The following is an 8,653-nucleotide window of genomic DNA, read 5'->3' as shown; positions in this document are numbered from 1 at the left end:
CTCCAGGTGTGAGGTGGACAGGGCAGAGGCCCATCAAGGCCTCAAGTCCTCATTGGCAGCGCAGAAGAGATAGATAGCAGGGCACAGAGTCTGGCGCTTCCCACAGATCAGCCAGAGGGGGCTCAGCCTCCTTCCTTGCCCTTCTCCTGCAGTGGGCTTGGAATTTGAGCTGAAAAAATGCCCAGAGATGCTGAGGGGCTGTGGGGAGAACCTGCAGTGACCTCACTGCCATCTAGAAGAGGAGACAGAACGTGGGCTGAGTCCCTGGAGGCTGTGGCTCTCGCCATAAAGGAACGTGTTCTGGGGCCTCCGAGTGAAGGTAGGCTGTTAGGCTCCTTTAGCTGCAAGCATCTGAAGGCCTCGGGATTACCCTAAGTGACCAGGAAAATGTGTTCTAAGGGCCTCTGGGGACTGGTATGTCCTTGCAGATGCCTGGCTGCATCAGTAGGCAGCCACGCCCTGGGCAAGTAGATGTCCTGGGCAGTTGTTAAGGGTATCTTCAGAGAAGGCATTTCCTTGGGTCAGAATAAACATGGCTTGAGCAGCAGCAGGGGTGGCGCTGCTAGGGCCTGAGGAAGGCGTCCCAATTCCACACCCCCTCTTATTAGCTGGGTAGCCACTGGCCCCATGGGACTACCGAGCACTCGAAGTGTAGCTAGGCTAAGTTGAAATGTACTGTGATTGTACAACATATACTGGATTTGGGACACTTCGTGTCTGTAAAATATCCAATCTCTCATTACTATTTTACTATTATAAACAGTAACATTAATAGTAATGTTGAAATGACATTTTAGATATATTGACTTAAAATACAGTAGTAACATTAATTTTATGTTTCTTTTCCCTTTTTTGAAATATGGCTCTTAGAAAAATTAAAACTCACAAAATTGGGTCACCTGGGTGGTTCAGTCTGTTAAGTGTCTGACTTCAGCTCAGGTCGTGGTCTCATGGTTTGTGGGTTCGATTCCTGCGTTGGGTTCTGTGCTGACAGCTCGGAGCCTGGAGCCTGGTTCAGATTCTGTGTCTCCCTCTCTCTCTGCCCCTCCCCCACTCATGCTCTGTCTCTCAAAAATGAATAAATGTTTTAAAAAATCACAGAATCGGCTTGTTTTATATTTTGACCGGACATCGCCATTTTAGACTCTAGACCTAAGGTATTTCCATCATTGAAAAGCACAAAATCACACAGACTTGTCAATGTCAATTTATGTAATCTCAATGCTTTAGCCTTCAGTTTGGTATTAATTAAGCAGTACCTTGTTCTCCAGCGTCCCAAACCCTGGCCCGGTGCACAGCTGCCCCAACCCTCCACGCGGCCTGTAATGAGCCAGCCCTAACCATAGGGACGAGGCGAGGACAGGTTTCCTGACATAGGCCTGTGCGCCCATAGGAGCCTGAAGATGTTCTCAGGGTAACTGCGGGCCATTCCACTCTCCTGAATAGCATGACAGAAAAAAAATTCTACAGTTTCACGTGTATTGCCACTTTGGCTGATGACATCTGTGGTTCCTGGCCTGCAGCTTCCAGCAACCCAGCCAGCAGGGGTGGTGGTCTCAGCTGGTCAGAAGCTCTAACTGGCAGCTGTAAATCTCTCTGGTTAATGAAAATGTTGAAAACAAATTACTCATTAAGATGTGATCGGATAGTCAACATCTTGCCAAATGTGCCATTCTGAGAGGATATCACTGAAAGATGCCCTTGGTGTTGGCAAGTCTGGGAACCACTGGCAGAAGTAACAGTATCCTTCAGGGTCCTGGTTCTTGCGTGTTTAGTCTCCACATTTGGTTGGTAAGTGACAGAGTTCCCTTCAATTTTCCCCTAGGGGTTATGTCCTTGGTATGTACCTCCCTCGAAAAACCATAGAGTTTCAAGATTTGGAAAACTTCAATCATTTCGCTATGTGGGATGATGAGCAACCTGTCATCACTGTCCAAGCCCCACGACCGACCCCCATGCAGTCTGTTCAGCCTCACTGACTCCACACATTGGAATGTAGCAAGCTTTAAACTATCCCCTCTCCAAGAACTAAGAATTGTAGCCACAAGCTCCTTAGTTTACGCTGCAGCCCCACATGACACTGCCACACTCACAGAACCATTTCTTCACCCTCGTTGAGACCACTGGCACCTGGACCTTCCTAGGGTGCTGCCAACCCACTCTCCTTGACCTTCATCTGTGCCTCCAGCCCCCACCCTTCAGGAAGGCAGCATCCATCAGAATTAAGGGCAGATGCTCAGGGGCAGGCTGCCTGGGCAGTGTCCCCACACCTTCCCTGTGAGACTGCAGGCAGGTTACTTCATCTTTCTGGAACTCAATTTCCTTATCTGTAAACTGAGGTTTATGAGAACACCTACCTCGTATGGAAGGACATGATAAATAATTTTATATATATGAGTGTGTGTGTGTATGTACATATAATAAGATAATGTGGGTAAAGCTTTCTATAGTGCCTGGATCATAGATGCTCTCAGCAAATATTAGTTATCCGTAGTTGTTATTGACTGTCTTTCCACCTGCTTTCTTCCCTCAGCCATTGTGGCTGCTGAGAGAAAGCTAGAGTATCAAACTGCTTGCTTCGGCTGTGGCGTCACCATACTCCCACATTGGACCTCCCCACGGCCTGACCATCAGTGGGTATGTGTGTGTGAATGTGTGTATGTAAACATTCTATCCACAAATATGTGTGTCATTGTGCTGGGCTTTGTTTTGTTTTTTTGTCACAGTTATATCGAAATGTGTTCCACATACCATACAATTCACTCAGTTAAAACGTACGACTCAGGGCGCCTAGGTGGCTTGGTTGGTTAAGCATCCACCTCTTGATTTCAGCTCAGGTAAGGATCTCACAGTTCATGAGTCTGAGCCCCACGTTGGGCTCTACACTGACAGTGGGGAGGCTGCTTGGGATTTTCTCTCTCCCCCTGCCTTGCTCGCTGTCTCTCAAAAAAAAAAAAAATGGATAAACTTAAAAAAAAAGCGTACAACTCAATGGGTTTAGTATATTCTGAGTTGTACAACCAATACACACAATCAATTTTGGAACATTTTCATGACTCTCAAAGCCCATACCTTTTGCAGTCAATCTCCATTTCCCCCCAAGCACCTGCAGCCCAAGACCACCACTAATCTATTTTCCTCTTTAGATCTACCTGCTCTGGACATTTCACATAAATGGGACCATGAAATGTGTGGTCTTTTGTGACTGTTTTATTCATTAAGGAAAATATTTTCATGGTTCACCCATGTCGTAGCATGTATTAACACTTCATTCCTTTTTATGGCCAAATAATACTTCATTGTATGTTTTTTGGGTTCTGGACTCAGTTCTGACATAGGGGGAGAGTTTCCTCCACTCCAACAAGCAATGCTCCGACACTAGCTGCGTGTCCTACAACTGAAATCCCTTCTGATTTCTCCACTATTTATCTGGAGATAACATCAGATTCCACAGGTTCAGTCTGAAAGAGGACTTCAGCTACTGCATTTTAACCTCAGTCTTTCCAGCTTCTCTCTTAACTCAGGCAAAAGACCAGCGGGCAAAGCATCCTGGAGGGAAAACAAAAGTACCCCCTCCAGCAATAATGACTGCCCTCAGGTAGCCTGTGATTTCGAGACAGTGATCCGCCTGACCTGTACTGCCTACCTTCCTGTACCCACCGACCTCTGTCCCACATTCTCCTCACATAAACCTGGAAGTGTTTTCAGCACTTTAGAAACTGTCTTTGAGAAGATAGTCCGCTATCTTCTGGTGTTGGCCTCTCTGAAATACATTCTTGTTCCCACCCCCTGCTCGTCTCTTTGCCTTTGGATCTTGTCAGCAGCCAGTGGTACAATCTGGTCTGTTTGGGGGACCCCGGAGTGAGATGCTCTTGCACCCCTGCGCCCTAGGTGTTAGTCCTATAAGACTGTCTGCACCTCCTCTAGACGTCATTTGCAAGTGACCCCTGTTTCTCACCGACTGGCAACAGATTGGAGGTTCCAACAACCCCCTCCTAGGGTTCGATTAATTTGCTAAAGTGACTCACATAACTCAGAGAAACATTTTCCTTAATAACCAGTTTATTTTATGTGTATATACACATTTATTTAATTTTTTTTAAATCTTTATTTATTTTTGAGAAAGAGACAGAGTGTGAGCAGGGGAGGAGCAGAGAGATAGGGAGACAGAATCCGAAACAGGCTCCAGGCCCTGAGCTGTCAGCACAGAGCCCGACGCAGGGCTCGAACTCACCAACTGTGAGATCATGACCTGAGCCGAAGTTGGATGCTCGACCGACTGAGCCAGCCAGGCGCCCCTAAAATATATATATTTTATGTTTATTTATTTTTGAGAGAGAGAGAGAGAAGAGCAAGCATAAGCGGGGGAGGGGCAGGTAGAGAGAAGGGGACAGAGGATCCTAAGCAGGCTCCAAGCTGCCGGCAGAGAGCCTCATATGAGGCTCTAATTCATGAAGCAGGCGATCATGACCTGAGCTGATGTCCGACTCTCAGCTGACTGAGCCACCAAAGCACCTCTTGATTACTAGTTTACCATAAAAGGACAGGGCGAGGAATAGGGAAAAGGGACAGAGCTTCCAAATCCTTTCCAGGCATGGTGCCCTCCCCAAATCTCCATGTGTTCACCAGCCCGGAAGCTCTCCAAACCCTTTTGGGTTTTTATGGGAGGTTTCATTACACAGCCATGATTGATTAAATCACTGGTCTCTGGCAATTGTTTCAACTTCCAGCTCCTCTCCCCTTCCTGGAGGTCAGGGGGTGGGACCGAAAGTTCCAGCCCTTGAATCCTCAGGTTGGTTCCCCTGGCAATCAGGCCTTGAAAGGGCGGGCCTACGCCGGCCAACTCCATCTTGTTCTGTGTCCTTCACCTTGACCACGCCTCCTCCCCTTGAGTAACACCCCCCCCCCCCTCACCTGCCTAACCGGACTCGGACCCTTCCCCAGCCAATCGGCTGAGGCCACAGCCATTACCTCACTAACTGCCCCTAGGCCCCAATAAAACCTTTGTCCTTTTGAAACTCGCTCTCTCCTAGGTATCTCACCACTGCGTCGGTGCAGGTAGGGGATTGAGCTCGAGCTAGCTCGAATAAAGGCTCTTTTGCTTTTGCATTGGACTCGGCTCCCTGGTGGTCTTTGGCGATCACGAATTCTGGGCATAACAGCCTCAGCCTTAGGTAAGGTCCCCAAGTCACCTTATTACCATCACAAAAGACACCATTTTGACTTTCATCACTTAGGAAATTCCAAGGGTTTTAGGGGCTTCTTGCCAGAAATAAGGTTGATGACCAAATATATACTTGTTATTATAAGTCACTATGTCACAGTATGAATATAACACATTTTGTTTATTCGTTTATCAGTTCATGGACATTTGGGTGGTTTCTACTTCTTAGCTATTATGAATGGTGCTGCTGTGAGCATTCGTATGTAGATCTGTGAGTGGCCAGAGGTTTTCATTTCTTTTGGGTATATATCATAAGTGGAAATGCTGGCTCCTATGTTAAAGTCTATGTTTAACCTTTTTGAGAAACTGCCGAGCTGTTTTCCAAAGCCGTTGAGCCATTTTACATTCCCACCAGCACACCAGGAGGTTCCCAGTTTCTTCGTATCTTTGCCAACACTTGTTATTATTCATCATTTTGGTTATAGCCATTCCAGCGTATTTGAAGTGGTACCCCGTTATGGTTTGGATGCGCAGTTCCCTGATGACTAATGCTGTTGAGCCGCCTGGCAATCATTTTATCCATCATTTGCTTATTAACTCCTGGATTCCCATTATGGGTATTCCAAACATTTCCTAAACTTCATGAGGCCCCACTTCCTGTCATCTCCAGAGGTCCCATCTCTTCGGCCATTCTGAAACACCTCCATGCACTCATTCATTCTTCAACAAACATGTATTGAGCCTCTATTGTGTGGATGTGCTGAGACCTAGGGATACATGATTCTATAAGCCACACTCTTTTGCCTTCAATCTCATTTGTTTGTAGTCTCGGCGTGCCACTTACAGTCTGGTGGCAATATGGCACCGTGGGACTCCTCTGCTTAAAATGTTTCAATGGTTCCACAGTGCCTTTGGGACAAAGCGTAGTGGCAAAATTCAGGGCAACACAGGTGCCATGTACAGCCACCGTCCCCGCCATTCTCCCTGCCTTACGGATCTTGCCACCGTCCTAGGCTCAAATGAATAATTCTTTCATGCATCCCAGCCCCTGTTCTCCACAGCCCACTTCTCTACCGTAAGCTTCTCCAGGACAAGGGATGATTCCTACACATCCTTGCATTTCCTACAGCCCCAAGACAATTAAAGGACTTAATACATACAATACCATACAATGTATGTGATACATTTACCATCCAGTTAGTAAATGACTAGATGGCTAAATAAGCAAATGAAAATATGTCATTCTGCCAAGCAATGCAATTTATTTTGGTTTTTATTTATTTGTTTGGTTTTATTTATTTATTTTGGTTTTTAGTTGACTGAAGGTGGTCTCTATCCTGATCCTCATTTCAAACTGTCCATTTAGAATGAAATGGCAGGCCAGCTGAACTTTGGAGGATTTCTTTTATTCAAGTATTTATAACAGATAGTGATGCTTTAAGGAGTTTTAGCTCATGGCAAGGTCAGATTTGTTTGTACCCTGTAGGGTTTTTGGCAGAATGAAATAAAGTGACGGTAACATAAAATACACAGAATCTGAATATAAACACGTTGAACAGAGCCATGTTCGGGCAGGCTGTGTTGAAATATACAATACAAGGAAAAATGGAGAGTTGAAAGTGTCCACTCATGGTGTACTTTCCCCTTTCGCCCTCATATAGAGGACAAAGTTCTCTCTCCACCCAAGACAGGAAAACGTTTTCCTCCTGGATGGTTTTGTTGAGGGAGGGGATAGAGAAGGCGGAAGTGGGCTTCTAGTGGAGTATCCGGCTGGGTCTGGCTCCGTGGGAGACAGGATGCAGGCGAGCCAGGTCCCCCAGCCCCCTCTAATCAGGCTGTTTCCTATATGTGGTGGCCACATGATGCAACAGTAATAAACGCATTGTCCTGAAATCTAAACTGGGGCGGGAGGAAACGGCTGGCATTTATGATATGTCTGTCTTCTTATTCGCTGAGAATGTGGTTTGGCGGAGATAATAAACACTGTTGGGATAGTGTTTTCAGAGATCTTTGTGGAAATAACGTCCGCAAAGATGATGAAGGGCTAAGACACTAATGACATCTGAAGCAGGACACTGCTCTCCCAGCCAGGCTCCGCTTGCCCCCAGGCCTTCCCCTCTGCTTTCCTCCTTCCATTTCAGGGTCCTCCCAGGTGTCCACAGCTCACTGAAATTGCCCTTGTCTCCTCCCTAGGGGACTGGTCTATAGATGGGTACAAAGGCCCAGCCCCCTTGCCTCAGTTGAGCACAGCTCTGAAGGGCCATCCTAGCTCCAGAGCGCCCCATGGGATCTGCCAAGGCCTGTGGTATGACTATATCACAGGGCAGGCTCTCCCTCTACCAGTCCTGCTTCCCCTACTCCAGGACAGACATGTCTCCTCGGGGCACCCCTGAACCTGTCCTACACACGTGCCTACCTCAGAGTGTGTGTCCCAGGGGACCTAAGACTTGTGGAGGCATGGAGGTAAAGGTATATAGTGTGTTCCAGAGAGTCAGAATAGTCCAAGCCTGCCAGACTGCAGGATGTGGGGCGGTGTCGAAAATACTGTTCAGGCAGCTCCTCCTGCATTTTGAACTGAAAATGCAGTGAAGGACCTGTATCTAGTTTTCTCCAGAACCTAGCTTGCAATACTGTCAGAGGCCTGACCCATTGTTATTTTTTTAAGTTTATTTATTTATGTTGAGAGAGAGAGAGAATGAATCCCAAGCAGGCTCTGCACTGTCAGCGCAGAGCACAAATCAAGAGATTGTGAAGTGGGCTGAAATCTAGAGTCGAATGCTTAACCGACTGAGCCACCCAGGTGCCCCTGGGGCTATTATAAGAGTAGATTGTTTGTGATTTAGAGAAAATGGCAGTTTCTAACTTGAGTAGATAACAACAAGGAAGTGTTTGGGGATGATTTGGTTTATCAAGGCTTGTGGATGTCATAGCTACAAAGCAGCCCAGAACACGTCCAGACTGAGGGCCCTCAGTTACTGCGTGTAGATGTGAAGCCCCACAGAGGGGACATGGCTTCAGGTCAAGACAGGTAGCGTCAGAGCCATCACCAGAAGCCATCGTCGTTAGTCTTTCCACCAGTCCTTAGGAAAGTCTATATGTCATACCTACTGAGAACCGGGGGGTTGCCTGGGTGGCTCAGCGGGTTAAGTGTCTGACTTGGGCTCAGGTCATGATCTCACGGTTAGTGAGTCCGAGCCCCGTGGCAGGCTCTGTGCTGACAGCTCAGAAACTGGAGCCTGCTTCCGATTCTGTGTCTCCTCTCTCTGCCTCTCCCCCACTCCCATTCTCTCTCTCTCTCTCTCTCAAAAATAAATAAACATTAATTTTTTTTTTTAAAAAAAGGACTGATTTTTTGGTGCCAGGCACTCAAGCGTTGTTCCAGAACCCTCTGCACTTCTCCTCCCTATCAGATCAAACCCAGCTTTTTGTCCTCCAATCATGGTCAAGTTAAATGTGGAAGCCATAGAAATCACAACTGGGGGGCCTCTA

Source organism: Felis catus, chromosome B3 (assembly GCF_018350175.1).
Source record: "Felis catus isolate Fca126 chromosome B3, F.catus_Fca126_mat1.0, whole genome shotgun sequence".
NCBI classification, from domain to species: Eukaryota; Metazoa; Chordata; class Mammalia; order Carnivora; family Felidae; genus Felis; species Felis catus.
Note: the sequence above shows the minus strand (reverse complement) of the source record.